The sequence below is a fragment of the Pongo abelii genome, chromosome 16 (genome assembly GCF_028885655.2).
Source record: "Pongo abelii isolate AG06213 chromosome 16, NHGRI_mPonAbe1-v2.0_pri, whole genome shotgun sequence".
NCBI lineage: Eukaryota > Metazoa > Chordata > Mammalia > Primates > Hominidae > Pongo > Pongo abelii.
Window position 1 is genome coordinate 15,127,047 of NC_072001.2, and position 13,813 is coordinate 15,140,859.

Below are 13,813 nucleotides of genomic sequence, written 5' to 3' on the forward strand. Positions count from 1 at the left end.
CACTTTGGGAGGCCTAGGCGAGAGGGTCACTTGAGCCCAGGAGTTAGAGACCAGCTTGGGCAACATAGCGAGATCCCATCTCTACAAAAAATTAAAAATTAGCATGGCATGCTGGTGTGCGCCTGTAGTCTCAGCTACTCAGGAGGCTGAGGCAGGAGGATTGCTTGAGCTCAAGAGTTTGAGGCTGCAATGAGCTATGATTGTGCCACTGCACTGCAGCCTGTCACTTCAGTGACTAAGTCAGACCAGTCACAAAAAAAAAAAAAAAAAAGAAAGGAAAGGAAAGGAAAGGAAGAAAGAAAGGAAAAGAAAAGAAACGGCTGAGTGCACTGTTTCACATCTGTAATCCCAGCACTTTGGGAGGCCAAGGCAGCTGGATCACTTGAGGCTGGGAGTTTGAGACCAGCCTGGACAACATGGCAAAACCAAAAACACAAAAATTAGCCAGGCATGTTGGTACATGCCTGTAATCCCAGCTACTCAGGAGGCTGAGGCATGAAAAATCTCTTGAACTCGGCAGGCGGAGGTTGCAGTGAGCCAAGATCGCATCACTGCACTCCAGCCTCTGTGACAGAGTAAGCCTCTGTCTCAAAAAGGAAAAAAAAAAAAAAGAAATCTGCTATATCTTCACCTAAGTGAGGCTATCACATACATTGATATATATTGGAATATGTGTGTGTGTGTGTCTCAGTGTATATACCAAAATGCACATTAACAAAGATTCTGGCTGGGCGCTGTGGCTCATGCCTCTAATCCAAGCTCCTTGAGAGGCTGAGATGGGTGGACCACTAGGTCAGGAGTTCGAGAATAGCCTGGCCAATATGATGAAAGACCTCTCTGCTAAAAACACAAAAATCAGCCAGGCATGGTGGTGCGCTCCTGAAATCCCAGCTACTCAGGAGGCTGAGGCATAGGAATCGCTTGAACCAGGCAGGCTGGGGTGGCAGTGAGCCAAGACCGGGCCACTGCACTCCAGCCTGGGTGACAGAGTAAGACTCTATCTCAAAAAAAAAAAAAAAATATATATATATATATATATATTCCATTAGTAAACGTAGAATTACTGAACTATAAAAATCAGCATTTTGGCTGGACGCCATGGCTCCCACCTATAATCCTAGGATGACACTTTGGGAGGCTGAGGAGGGCAGATCTCAAGGTCAGGAGATCGAGGCCATCTTGGCCAACATGGTGAAACCCTGTCTCCACTCAAAATACTAAAATTAGCTGGGTGGGGTGGTGCGTGCCTTTAATCCCAGCTACTCAGGAGGCTGAGACAGGAGAATCAATTGAACCCGGGAGGCAGAGGTTGCAGTGAGCCAAGATCGCGCCACTGCACTCCAGCCTGCCAACAGAGTGAGACTCCATCTCAAAAAAAAAAAAAAAAAATCACCATTTTGTGGTATTTAATTAATTTATTGAGGCAAAGATGGCAATGGATGAAAATACCGTATTAGATGAGAGGATGATGGGGGATGTTTGCAGTGAAGGAGTCAGTTTCTCACCACCTGAATTATTTGAACTTAGCACCACTAAAAGTGGAGCAATCAGGTACAGAGCGCCTCCAGACCTGATGCAATAGAAATCACTGACACCATCTAGTTTTTTTTCTTTTTTGAGACAGAGTCTCGCTGTGTCACTGAGGCTGGAGTGCAGTGGCATGTTATCGGCTCACTGCAATCTCAACCTCCCTGGTATAAGTGCCTCAGGCTTCTGAGCAGCTGGGATTAGAGGAATCTGCCATCACACTCAGCTAATTTTTGTATTTTTAGTAGAAACGGGGTTTCACCATGTTGGCCAGGCTGGTCTCCAACTCCTGACCTCTAGTGATCCGCCTGCCTCAGCCTCCCAAAGTGCTGGGATTACAGGGGTGAGCCACCGTGCCAAGCCTATTTCATGTTTTAAATATTAAAAAGTAGAACCTGGCCGGATGTGGTGGCTCACACCTGTAGTCCTAGCACTTTGGGGGGCTGAAGTGGGAGGATTGCTTGAGCCCGGGAGTTCAAGACCAGCCTGGGCAACAGAGTAAGACTCCCTAGCAGGGGAAAAAAAAAATTAGAAATTTTGTCTAGGATGCTGTTCAGAAGAATTAGAATAGCAGGTCTGAGACTACTGTCCTCAGAGAGGGCTGCTTGCAAAGCTGGCATCTGGGAACTTGGGTTTAGAGAGGTGTGTCACCATTCCCTACCTAATAAAAGTGGCTCACTGTGCCTAAACCGTTTGTACACACAACACAGTTTATGTTGCTTTCCTTTATTTTATTTATTTATTTATTCATCGAGACAGAGTCTCCTTCTGTCACCCAGGCTGAAGTGCAGTGGCATCAACTCAGCTCACAACAACCTCTGCATCCCAGGTTCAAGCGATTCTCCTGCCTCAGCCTCCTGAGTAGCTGAGATTACAGGCATACAGCAACACACACAGCTAATTTTTGTATTTTTAGTAGAGATGGGTTTTCACCATGTTGGCTAGGCTGATGTCAAACTCCTGACCTCAAGTGATCCACCCGCCTTGGCCTCCCAAAGTGCTGGGATTACAGTCGTGAAGCACTGCGCCTGGCTGCCGCTTTCGTTTGGAATGCTGCTGTTCTTTAGAGTGAGACAAGGGTGAACACTGGTGAACACTGTCTGGGGCGGCCTGGTGGACAAGAAGGCATTGGCCCAGGCCCTGAAGGAGGGTCAGATCCGCGGCAAGGCCCTGGTCATGCATGAGTCAGAACCCTTTAGCTTTAGCCAGGGCCCCCGAAGGTTGCACCCAATCTCTTCTGCACCCCCCATGCTGCGTGGTACAGCGAGCAGGCATCCACCGAGATGCCAGAGGAGGCGGCGCAGGAGATCCGCAGAGCCGTATCCCAGACAGGCTGAAGAACTGTGTCAACAAGGACCATCTGACGGCCGCCACCCACTGTGCCAGCGTGGACCCCGCCATTGTGCACCCTGAGCTCAACGGGGCCACCTACATGTACCCTCAGGGCGTGGTGGGAGTGGCTCCCACTGACATCCCAGCTGCTGTGAAAGGTATCCTGCACATCGCCGTGTCCCTATCCCACAGCCTGCCCCCTGTGGCCCACCCGCCCCACAGGGGCCCCTTCTCCTGGCCAAACTGTCAAGCCCCAGGCAGATAGAGACCACGCCAGTGACCAGTTGTAGCCCTGGAGGATCTCTCCAGCCCGGGCACCTGCGCAGAGGGCCTGGAAACCCTCGGACCAGATTGTGTGGAGGAGGCACCTGTGTGGCAGCCCTGGCACTGCAGAGACTGTCCGGGCTGTCAGGAGGTGGGAGGGGGCAGCGCTGGGCCTCGTGTCAGTTGTCGTCTTCAGTCTTATGGGCACTCTGCCCTGTGTCCTTCGCCTTCCTCATTAAGCAGAAGTCAGTAGTTATTCTCCCACGAATGTTCTTGTCTGTGTACAGTTTTTAGAACATTACAAAGATCTGTTTGCTTAGCTGTCAACAAAAAGGAAACCTGAAGGAGCATTCGGAAGTCAATTTGAGGGTTTTTTTTTTTTTTTTTATGTTGGAGCATGCCCCGGAATGAGGCAGTTGGCAAACTTCTCAGGACAATGAATCCTTCCCGTTTTTTTTTTATGCCACAGAGTGCATTGTTTTTTCTACCTGCTTGTCTTATTTTCAGAATAATTTAGAAAAACAAAACAAAGGCTGTTTTTCCTAATCTTGGCATGAACCCCCCCTTGTTCCAAATGAAGACAGCATCACGAAGCAGCTCCAAGACGAAAAGCTTGGGTGCTGCCCAGCTTGCCCGCAGCCCATCGACTTCTGTCCTGGGGACACAGAGGGTAGCAGCATCCCCGATTGCACCAGTGCCATCCTGCTGACGTGGTAGGCTAGCAAGATTTTGGTTAAAATCATGTTTGTGATTGTAACCATCTGTATGAATTATTTTAAAGAAATAAAAATCTGAGAAAAACAAACAAAAAAAAGAGACAGACAGTGAGGCTACTAAGCAGGGTGGCCTCAGGCAGTGGCCTCACAGAACTGCCTGTAGACCTCTTAAGAGCGACTTGGCCACTGCAAGACAGGACACAGTCAGCTGGGTGGGCCAGGCCCAGGACAAGTTGAGGCTGAGACAATGGAACTTGCACCAGAGATCCAGAACCCTTGAAGGAGTGGACATCTCAGCCAACACCAGCATCCAGGGCTGAGTAGGCACAAGAGAAGACCCCACACAGTGTGGTCAGAGTGAGCTGGAGGACCTGAACTCAGGCCCCAATGCCGCTCCACCTCTGCCAACCTCACTCTGGTCTAGATCCATATTGAGCTCTTGGGCTGCGAAGTGTTACTATTTCACAGAGTAGACAGACAAAAGCAGTCCACTGTTGGCCGGGCACGCTGGCTTATGCCTGTAATCCCAGCACTTTGGTAGGCCGAGGCAGGCAGATCACCTGAGGTCAGGAGGTCAAGACTAGCCTATCCAATATGGTGAAATCCTGGCCCTCTAAAGATTCAAAAATTAGTTGGGGATGGTGGTGGGTGCCTGTAATCCCAGCTACTCAGGAGGCTGAGGTGGGAGAGTCACTTGAACCTGGGTGGAAGTTGCAGTGAGTCAAGAAGGCACCACCGCACTCCAGCCTAGGCCACAAGAGCGAGACTCCGTCTCAAAACAAAAAACAGCAACAACAAAAATTCCACTGTCAAGACAGCAGCGTGACCACATGCTACATCTCTTTCTTCTATAGAACATCATTAGACATACTAAAATCAAAACAAAAAAAAATGTATTTTGAGACAGAGTTTCGTTCTGTTGCCCAGGCTGGAGTGCAATGGCGCGATCTTGGCTCACTGCAACCTCCACCTCACAGGTTCAAGCGATTCTCCTGTCTCAGTCGGCCGAGTAGCTGGGATTACAAAAAATACATATATTTTAAAGTGGAATAACAGATTCATAACTAAGCATGGCATGAAAGAGGGGACCCCCAGGGACTTGAAATGGTAATGTTTTTCTTAAAAAAAAAAAACAAAGAAAGTGTGCAAAACGGATGTCTTCCTGTCACTTCGCACAGCCTACTGTCATAGCACCCCAGCCCCAGACCCCAAACTCACTATCCTGCTCGGGGACCCCCAGAACACACTGAACATTGAGGACACACCAAGTACTCTCCTATCCTCACCTCATTCCTGCAGTAAATGGCTAAAAGAATAACTCAGAAGAGAAGCCAAAAAGAAAATGCACACAGGGAACAGGAGAGGCGAGCAGAGGCCACAGGCTGGAGGCCTGGGCTGATACGCTGTGAAGACATGTCTCTGGGGGCTGCCTGCGGGGAGCAGTCTGCCATTCAAAACACACCTAGACAAGCCTCTCCTAGCAGACAAGGGCAGAACCAGAAATTAACACATGTGGGGGAAGTTATACACCACAAATAGACAGTAAAATCCATGGAAGAACCAAGGGAATGGTGAAGCAGAATGTCAGGAAAGGACTTTATAATGCACAGACCTTAGAGAAATAGAGAAGGAACTGAGACAAGAATCAATTTGAATCCTTGGAAATAAAAAATGTCATGACTGAAATTAACAATTTAGCAATTACTGAACTGACACCTGAACAGAACTTGTAAAGCGTTGTGTGTGTATGCCTGTATACACATGCTCACACATACATACAGAATGAAACTTCAGAATATCAAGGACAAAGAAAAAGAGAAAAAAAGTGCCAGGGAGAAAAGATGATGAATGATGCATATAACAATGAAAATCAGGCCAGTCTCAGTGGCTTCTGCCAGCACTTTGGGAGGCCGAGGCATGTCGACTGCTTGAGCTTAGGAGTTCAAGACCAGCCTTGGCAACATAGCGAGACTTTGTCTATACTAAAAATAAAAAAATTAGTCTGGGCGTGGTGGCTCATGCCTGTAATCCCAGCACTTCGGGAGGCCAAGGCGGGGAGATTAAGAGGTCAGGAGGCTAACACGGTGAAACACTATCTCTACTAAAAATACAAAAAAAAAAAAAAAATTAGCTAGGCAGTGTGGTGAGCACCTGTAGTCCCACCTACACAGGAGGCTGAGGCAGGAGAATGGCATGAACCCAGGAGGTGGAGCTTGCAGTGAGCCGAGATGGTGTCACTGCACTCCAGCCTGGGTGACAGAGCAAGACTCCATCTCAAAAAATACATAAAAATAAAATTTAAAAATTTAGCCAAATATGGTGGTTTGCACATGTAGCCCCAGGCTGAGGTGGGACAATCGCTTGAGCTCAGGAGTTTGAGGCTGTAGTGAGCTATGATCATGCCACTGTACTCCAGCCTAGGCAACAGAGTGAGACCTTGTTTCAAAAAAGACCCCAAAACCAAACAACAAAATAAAATCACAAAAATGAAAATATATCAGATTTCTTTTCATTTCTTAGATGTATTCTGCATATGAAAGACACACATTAAAATTGCAGGTCCAGGCCAGGCGTGGGGGCTCACGCCTGTAATCCCAGCACTTTGGGAGGCTGAGGGAGGTGGATCACCTGATGTCAGGAGTGGGAGACTACCCTGGCCAACATGGTGAAACCTCGTCTCCACTAAAAATATGAAAATTAGCTGGGCATGGTGGTGGGAGCTTGTAATCCCAGCTACTCAGGTGGCTAAGGCAGGAGAATTGCTTGAACCCGGGAAGCAGAGGTTGCAGTGAGCCAAGATTGCACCACTGAACTCCAGCCTGGGCGACAGAGTGAGACTGTCTCAATAATAAATAAACAAACAAACAAACAAACAAATAAATAAATAAAATACAGGTCCAGGTAGCACTCCCAGTGGTCCCACACATCTGTCCCTTGTTTCTACAGTGTTAGGACAGACCTGAGCCCTCCCTCTCTTCCAGCCTCTCCTAACCTCCAATCTCCTCTCCAGTTACAACCTCCAGGACCATCTTCTCAGCCATCTCCTGCCTCCAGGACCAGCCAACCCCATTGTTGTTAGAAATAAGGTTAGCTCCTTATTGCAGAACAACCACGACCTCCCAGATTCGTCAGAATGATTCCACCAAGAAGGAAACTGTGGTCAGCTGCCTGGTCCATGTGTATCGGTGGGTCTCCAGAACTTACAATTCCCTGGGCTTCTATTTCAACCACAATGATTGGCTCTGGAGGGCTTTGGCTGCTTCTTCCATGAGTTGGTTCAATAGAAGCACAAGGGCACAGTGTGTCTCTTGGAAGTGCAAAACCAGCTGCACCATCTTCCAACGTGCACAGAAGCCATCTCTAGATGAGGGGGGAAAACCATGGATGCCATCAAAGCCACCATCGCCTGGAGAAGAATCTGAATCAGGCCCTTATGGATCTGCATGCCCTGGGTTCTGCCCACACAGACCTTCATCTCTGTGACTTTCAGGACAGCCATTTCCTAAATGGGAAGATGAAACTCTTCAAGATGACGGGCAACCACTGCAGTTACCTTTGCTGGCCAGCCAGCCCCCAGGCCCGCCTGCACCAGTCTCCTCTTTTCCAAAAGCCTACCCGCAAGCACAACCAGGGCCTCCAGAGCCCAGCAGTCTTTGAGGGGCTCCTCTGCACCTCCTGGTATCAAGGCTTCTGCCTGACCCTCTCCCTCCAGCCAGTAGGCAGCTTTTTAACCACCCTCCAGCCTTCTCCCAAGCCTTGGACCAAAGGGGAAGAAAGTTTTTAAAGCAAAAAAAAACAAAACAAAAAAAAACAAAAACAAAGAAAAATAGGATATGGAAAAATTGACAGTAATACAACAGAGAGCTCAGAAATAAATCCAAACATATCTGGTCAACTGACTTTTGACAAGGGCATCAAGAGGACACAATGGAGAAAGAATAGTCACTTCTTGGCTGGGTGCAGTGGCTCATGCCTGCAATCCCAGCAGTTTGGGGGGCTGAGGCAGGTGGATCACCTGAGGTCAGGAGTTTGAGACCAGCCTGGCTGACATGGTAATTACGTTTTTTATTTCCAAGAATTCAAATGGATTCTTGTCTCAGTTCCTAATTTCTCTAAGGTCTACACATTATAAAGTCCTTTCCTGACATTCTGCTATTGCCATTCCCTTGGTTCTTCCATGGATTGTACTCTCTTTTTGTGGTGTATAATTTCCCACGTGCTAATTTCTGGTTCTGCGCTTGTCTGCTATGCTAACGTTGAAGCAAGGATGATAATAGAACCTCCCTAAAACTGATCCTGTCCTTGTCCAGGAGCTGAACCCACTTTTGTAAGATGAATGAAAGGCCACAAGATTAGGATTTGGGGTGGGGATCCTGAATTCTGTGAAAATACAGGCATAGTTTCTGTAATCCCTTACTGCTCAGGAGTCATGTGGCCAGAGGTCACAAGATTTGTGTCTTCCCCAATGACTCCTGTAGATAACATCACTCTTGTCTAAGATTGGCCTTTTGGGATGTTTTTCAGACTCACCCCACCTGGACTCAACCTGTGGCCTCATCCAGACATGGACTCAGTGCATGAGGACCATTTCCACACCCCTATGATTGCATCCCCAACCACTTGGGATAACATCATTCATTCTTTTGCACGTGGAAATCCAGTTTTCCCAATACCATTGTAATTCCCCAGTGGGTTCTTCCTGCTTGCTGCACAGACAAAACCAGTTCACTGAGGCCATGGTATTGCAGTAAGGAGTTGAATTAACTCAATGCCAGCCACATGGAAGGACTGGAGTTATCACTGAAATCCACCTCCCCAAAGGCTGAGGTTAGGGTGTTTCAAGGCAAGTTTTGTGGGCAGGGAGGGGACTCAGGAATGGGTGCTCTTTAATGGTTAGGGCTTCTCTAAGTGTGTTCTGAATGGCAGACTGCACCCCGCAGGCAGCACCCAGAGACATCTCTTTGCAGCGTATCAGCCCAGGCCTCCAGACTGTGGCCTCTGCTCGCCTCTCCTGTTCCACATGTGGATTTTATTTTTGTTTTTGGCTTCACTTCTGATTTATTCATTTAGCCATTTACTGCAGGAGCGAGGTGAGGATAGGAGAGTACTTGGGGTGCCCTCAATGGCCAGTGTGGTCTGGGGTCCCCGAGCAGGACAGTGAGTTTGGGGTCTGGGGCTCAGGCGCTATGGCAGTAGGCTGTGCGAAGTGACAGGAAGACATCCACTGCACATATTTTCTTTGGTTTTAAAGAAAGACGTTACCATTTCATATTATATTTGTTTTATGAGACAGAGTTTCATTCTGTCACCCAGGCTGGAGAGCAATGTTGCCATCTCAGCTCACTGCAACCTCCACATTCCAGGTTCAACCGATTCTCCTGCCTCAGTCTCCCGAGTAGCTGGGATTACAAAAAAAAGTACATTTTAAAGCAGAGTAACAAATTGATAACTAAGCATGGAGTGGAAAGAGGGGACCCCCCAAGGACTGGAAATGGCAACAATAGACTATGAACTAAATTTCTCCCATGGTTGATTTGGCCTATGCCCAGGAATGAGCAAAGACAGCAGGCCTGTGAGACTGGAAGCAAGATGGAGTCAGCCATGCTAGACTTCTCTCACCGTCGTCATCTTTGCAAAGCTGGTCTCACCATTTATTGAATTTTTTTTTTTCTTTTTTTGAGACAAAGTCTTGCTCTGTTGCCTAGGCTGGAGAACAATGGTGCGATCTCAGCTCACTACAACGTCTGCATCCCAGGTTCAAGAAATTCTCCTGCCTCAGCCTCACTATGCCTGGCTAATTTTTGTATTTTTAGTAGAAACGGGGTTTCACCATCTTGGGACTCACAACACACATCAGCCCATCTCCTCTCCTTCTTGGCAGGGATGGTCACGATCCACATTTCCCAGTGAAAGAAACCAAAACTCCATTATAGGGTTTCACCATATTGGCCAGGCTGGTCTCAAACGCCTGACTGCAAGTGATCCAAGCGCCTCGGCCTCCCAAAGTGCTGGGATTACAAGTGTGAGCCACTGCACCCAGCCAATTAGGAGGAAATATCCAACATTTAGCCAGGTGCAGTGGCTCACTCCTTAATCCCAGCACTTTCAGAAGCTGAGGTGGGAGGATCACTTGAGCCCAGGAGTTTGAGTCCAGGCCTGGCAACATAGTGAGACCCTGTCTCAACAAAACATTTAAAAATTAGCCAGGCATGGTGGTGTGCGCCTGTAGTCACAGCTACTTGGGAGGCTGAGATGGGAGAGTGTTTCAGCCCAGAAGGTCAAGTAAGCTGTGATTGTGCCACTGTACTCCAGTCTGCATAACAGAGCAAGACCCTGTCTCAAAAAAAAAAAAAACCCAAAATATATAAATAATTGATACAACTCAAAACAAATAACCCAATTTTTTAAATGTTTTAAAAAAAGAACTTGAATAGACCTTTCCTTAAAGAAGATATAAAAATAGCAAGTGGGTATCTGAAAGGTGTTCCGCATTATAGATCATTAGGGAAATGCAAATCAAACCCACTGAGATACCCCCTCACACCCCTTATGACCATTATCAAAAAGTCAAAAGATAAATATTGGCAAGAGTGCGGAGAAATGGGAACTTTTGCATACTATGGATGAGAATACAGATTGATACAGCCATTCTGGAAAAGTGTATGAAGATTTCTACAGAAATTAAAAATAGAACCACCATATGACTCAGCAATCCCTCTTCTGGGCATACACTCAAAGGAAATGAAATCATTACTTTGTAAAGATATCTGTATTCTCATGTTCATTGCAGCCTTAATCACAATAGCCAAGATATGGAAACAATCTAAGTGTCCATCAATGGATAAATGGATAAAGAGACTGTGGCACACATACACAATGGAATATTATTCAGCCCTAAAACAAACAAGGTCTTGCCATTTGCCGCAAGATGGATGAGGCTGGAGGACGTCATGCTTAGTGAAATAAAGCATACACAGAAAATCAAATATTGCATAAACCCATTTATATGTGGGATGTAAAAATGTAAATAAATAAATCTACAGAGATAGAGAGTAAAACATTGTCTACCAGGAGAGGTAGGAGAGGGGAGGAATTGGGGACATGGAGGCCAAAGGATACAAAGTAGCAGGTATGAAGGATGAACAAGCCTAGAGATGTAATGTATGACATGAGGACTGCAGGGAACAAAATTGTTCTGTATGTGAAATTCATGCTCAATGAGTAGATTTCAACTGCTCTTGCCACAAAAGCAATAAGGAAATGGGGAACTATGTGAAATGATTGGTGTGTTAATTTCTTTCAGTATAGGAATCTTTTACAATCTATATATAACCTTTAACATCATGTTGCAAGCCTTAACTATACACAAGAAAATTTATTTTTAAAAAAGAAAAATTGACAGTCAAAGACTGACAAAGCAAAGACTAAGTAAATAAAAACAGGGGTAACTGTATTTATATCTGTTAAACAAAACAAAACAAAACAAAAAATGAGCCACCCACTGAGGCAAGTGCCTGCATCAATAGAGCTTTGTGGAGGCACAATTTGACAACACCCCCAGAAAAAACACAAGCCACAGAAACTACTGTAACCATGCTTTCCAAAGAGGGTTTTGGGAACTCAGCATGTAAAGGGAGAAAGCAGGCAGGAGAGAAGAAAGGGAGGGGGAGCAGGCAGTGAAGGGGTGGTTACATTCTTAGGAAGCTCTAATTAGTGCTCAGTAAATCTTCTTTTACAAAGATAAGGTAAACATTTGAAAAGAGGGAGGAAAGAGTCAATTATGCAGCCATCTCAGGGTAGCCTGAAGAGTGACTGATCTCATTTTCTTGTTCTGTACCTGGGAAGATAAGCCTATAATCAACATTGTCAGTGTCAGATTGAATAGAACTCCGTTTTACGTCTTAAACTGAGGTTGCAGAGCCAGGGTTACAACTGGCATATGCTTATTTTATAGGGGGACATGGATCCTGAAATATTTAGGGGCTAGCAAGGAATGTCCCTGTGAACAGTTTGTAAGGGGGGCCATATGGAGAGGTACGTGGCCTTTGTGGTAGTGGGGACCTGGCTTATGTCTAATGCCATCACACAGGATTGTGAAATGGCAGCTATCTCTTCGGGGAGAAAGAATGGCAGTGTTGCATGACTAAGATCCCAAACTTATGTCTCCCTTAGCATAACAGGTTTGGCAGTTCCAAGAATTTATTTTCTTTTACATATTAAAAAAACTCGAATGAAAGAGCTATGTGAGAGATATAAAGACGGTATTTCCAATGAAAAAAGGGTGCAACCAGCAGGGAGAAAAAGGAATTCTAAATGTGTTTATGCTTGGTAACTTAACCTTAAAACACACAGAACAAAGCTTAACAAACGAAAAAAAGAAATAAGTTGACGATCATTGTGGGAAACTTTAATATCTGTGTCTCAGCCACTGAAAAATAAACATCAGTAAGGAAATAGAATCATTAAAGGATGCATTTAACACGCTCGATCTAATTGAGAGACGTGGTACACTACACTCAACATGCAGAATACATATCCTTTTCAAGTGGAGAAGCAATATTTATAAAAATTAGCCATATTTTTGATCATTGAGAAGACACAAATTCCAAAGAGTTTTAGTTATACAAATATTTAATCAGAGTGGAACTATAAGTTTGGAAATTAAGCAAAACATTTTCAGTATGGTAAAGGGATGAATAAAATCAAAGTTTGCTTTTCTGAAACACTAATAAAATTGATGGCCCCCAGCGAGAATGATTAAGAAAACAGACAAAAGGCAGAAACTCTAACTGCAGACCTTATAAATATTTAAAAAGATAAATGAATAATAGAACAACTTTGAAATTTTATATAAAATGAACAAATTGATTCAGCAAACACAGGATACCAAAATGAATATTCAAATATATGTAATTGAACCTGTAATTAAACACCTTATAAAGAAAACTACAGTCTCACATGGCTTAATAAGTGAATTCTTTCCAAATGCTTAAGGAAGAAATAGCACACATCTTACATCAACTCTGTCAGAAATAGGAGAAGAAACATTTCTCAAATTGTCTAAACAGCATAGCTTTAATACTTCATATTAAAACCTCACAAGTCTGGGCGCAGTGGCTCATGCCTGTAATCCCAGCACTTTGGGAGGCCGAGGAGGGTGGATCACGAGGTCAGGAGATTGAGACCATCCTGGCTAACAGGGTGAAACCCCGTCTCTACTAAAAAATACAATAAATTAGCCAGGCGTGGTGGTGGGCGTCTATAGTCCCAGCTGCTCAGGAGGCTGAAGCAGGAGAATGGTGTGAACCCGGAAGGCGGAGCTTGCAATGAGCCAAGATCATGCCACTGCATTCCGGCCTGGACAACAGGACGAGACTCCATGGCAAAAAAAAAAAAAAAAAAGAAGAAAAACTTAGACTCCACTTTCTCTTGTGAACGTTAAGTACAAAATTACCAAATGAAATATGAGCAAGCCCATCTCAACCACACATAATATGGTATTAATCACATATCACAACAAAGTTGATTTAATTCCAGAAGTGCAATGTTAAACATTCAAAAGCCAATCACTGTTAAGTTACCTTATCAACATAAAAAGATAAGAAAAAACATTGCTCAATCAAGAAAGAAAAAAGCAGTTGATAAAATTCAGTACCTATTCATAAATCTTAAAACCTGTCAACAGAGAGGAAGCAATATGTGAGCTAAACACTCCCCAAGCTGAGAATAGTGACATAACTTATTTGCAGCCAAAAGATGAAAATTGCAGGCCGGGCATGGTGGCTCACGCCTCTAATCCCAGCACTTTGGGAGGCAGAGGTGGGCAAATCACAAGTTCTGGAGGAGTTCAAAACCAGCCTGGCCAACATGGTGAAACCCTGTCTCTACTAAAAATAAAAAAAAATGAGCCGGGCGTGGTAGCACATGCCTGTATTCCCAGCTATTAGGGAGGCTGAGGCAGAAGAATCGCTTGA

General features: G+C 45.3%; 1 long non-coding RNA gene and 1 pseudogene across 6 annotated transcripts in view; one reads left to right on the forward strand and one right to left on the reverse strand.

Annotated features, from left to right (window-relative positions):
• The first annotated feature begins 1,429 nt into the window (after positions 1-1,429).
• LOC129050532 (C-terminal-binding protein 1-like) lies at positions 1,430-3,149 on the forward strand (annotated as a pseudogene).
• Positions 3,150-12,224: 9,075 nt separating this feature from the next.
• The window catches only part of LOC103889776 (uncharacterized), a 54,100-nt gene continuing 52,511 nt past the window's right edge, over positions 12,225-13,813 (reverse strand). For all 6 annotated transcript variants that reach the window (XR_010137299.1, XR_010137300.1, XR_010137298.1 and 3 more), the window contains one exon: positions 12,225-13,214. This is a non-coding gene — a long non-coding RNA (uncharacterized LOC103889776). The remainder of the gene's footprint in view (positions 13,215-13,813) is intronic.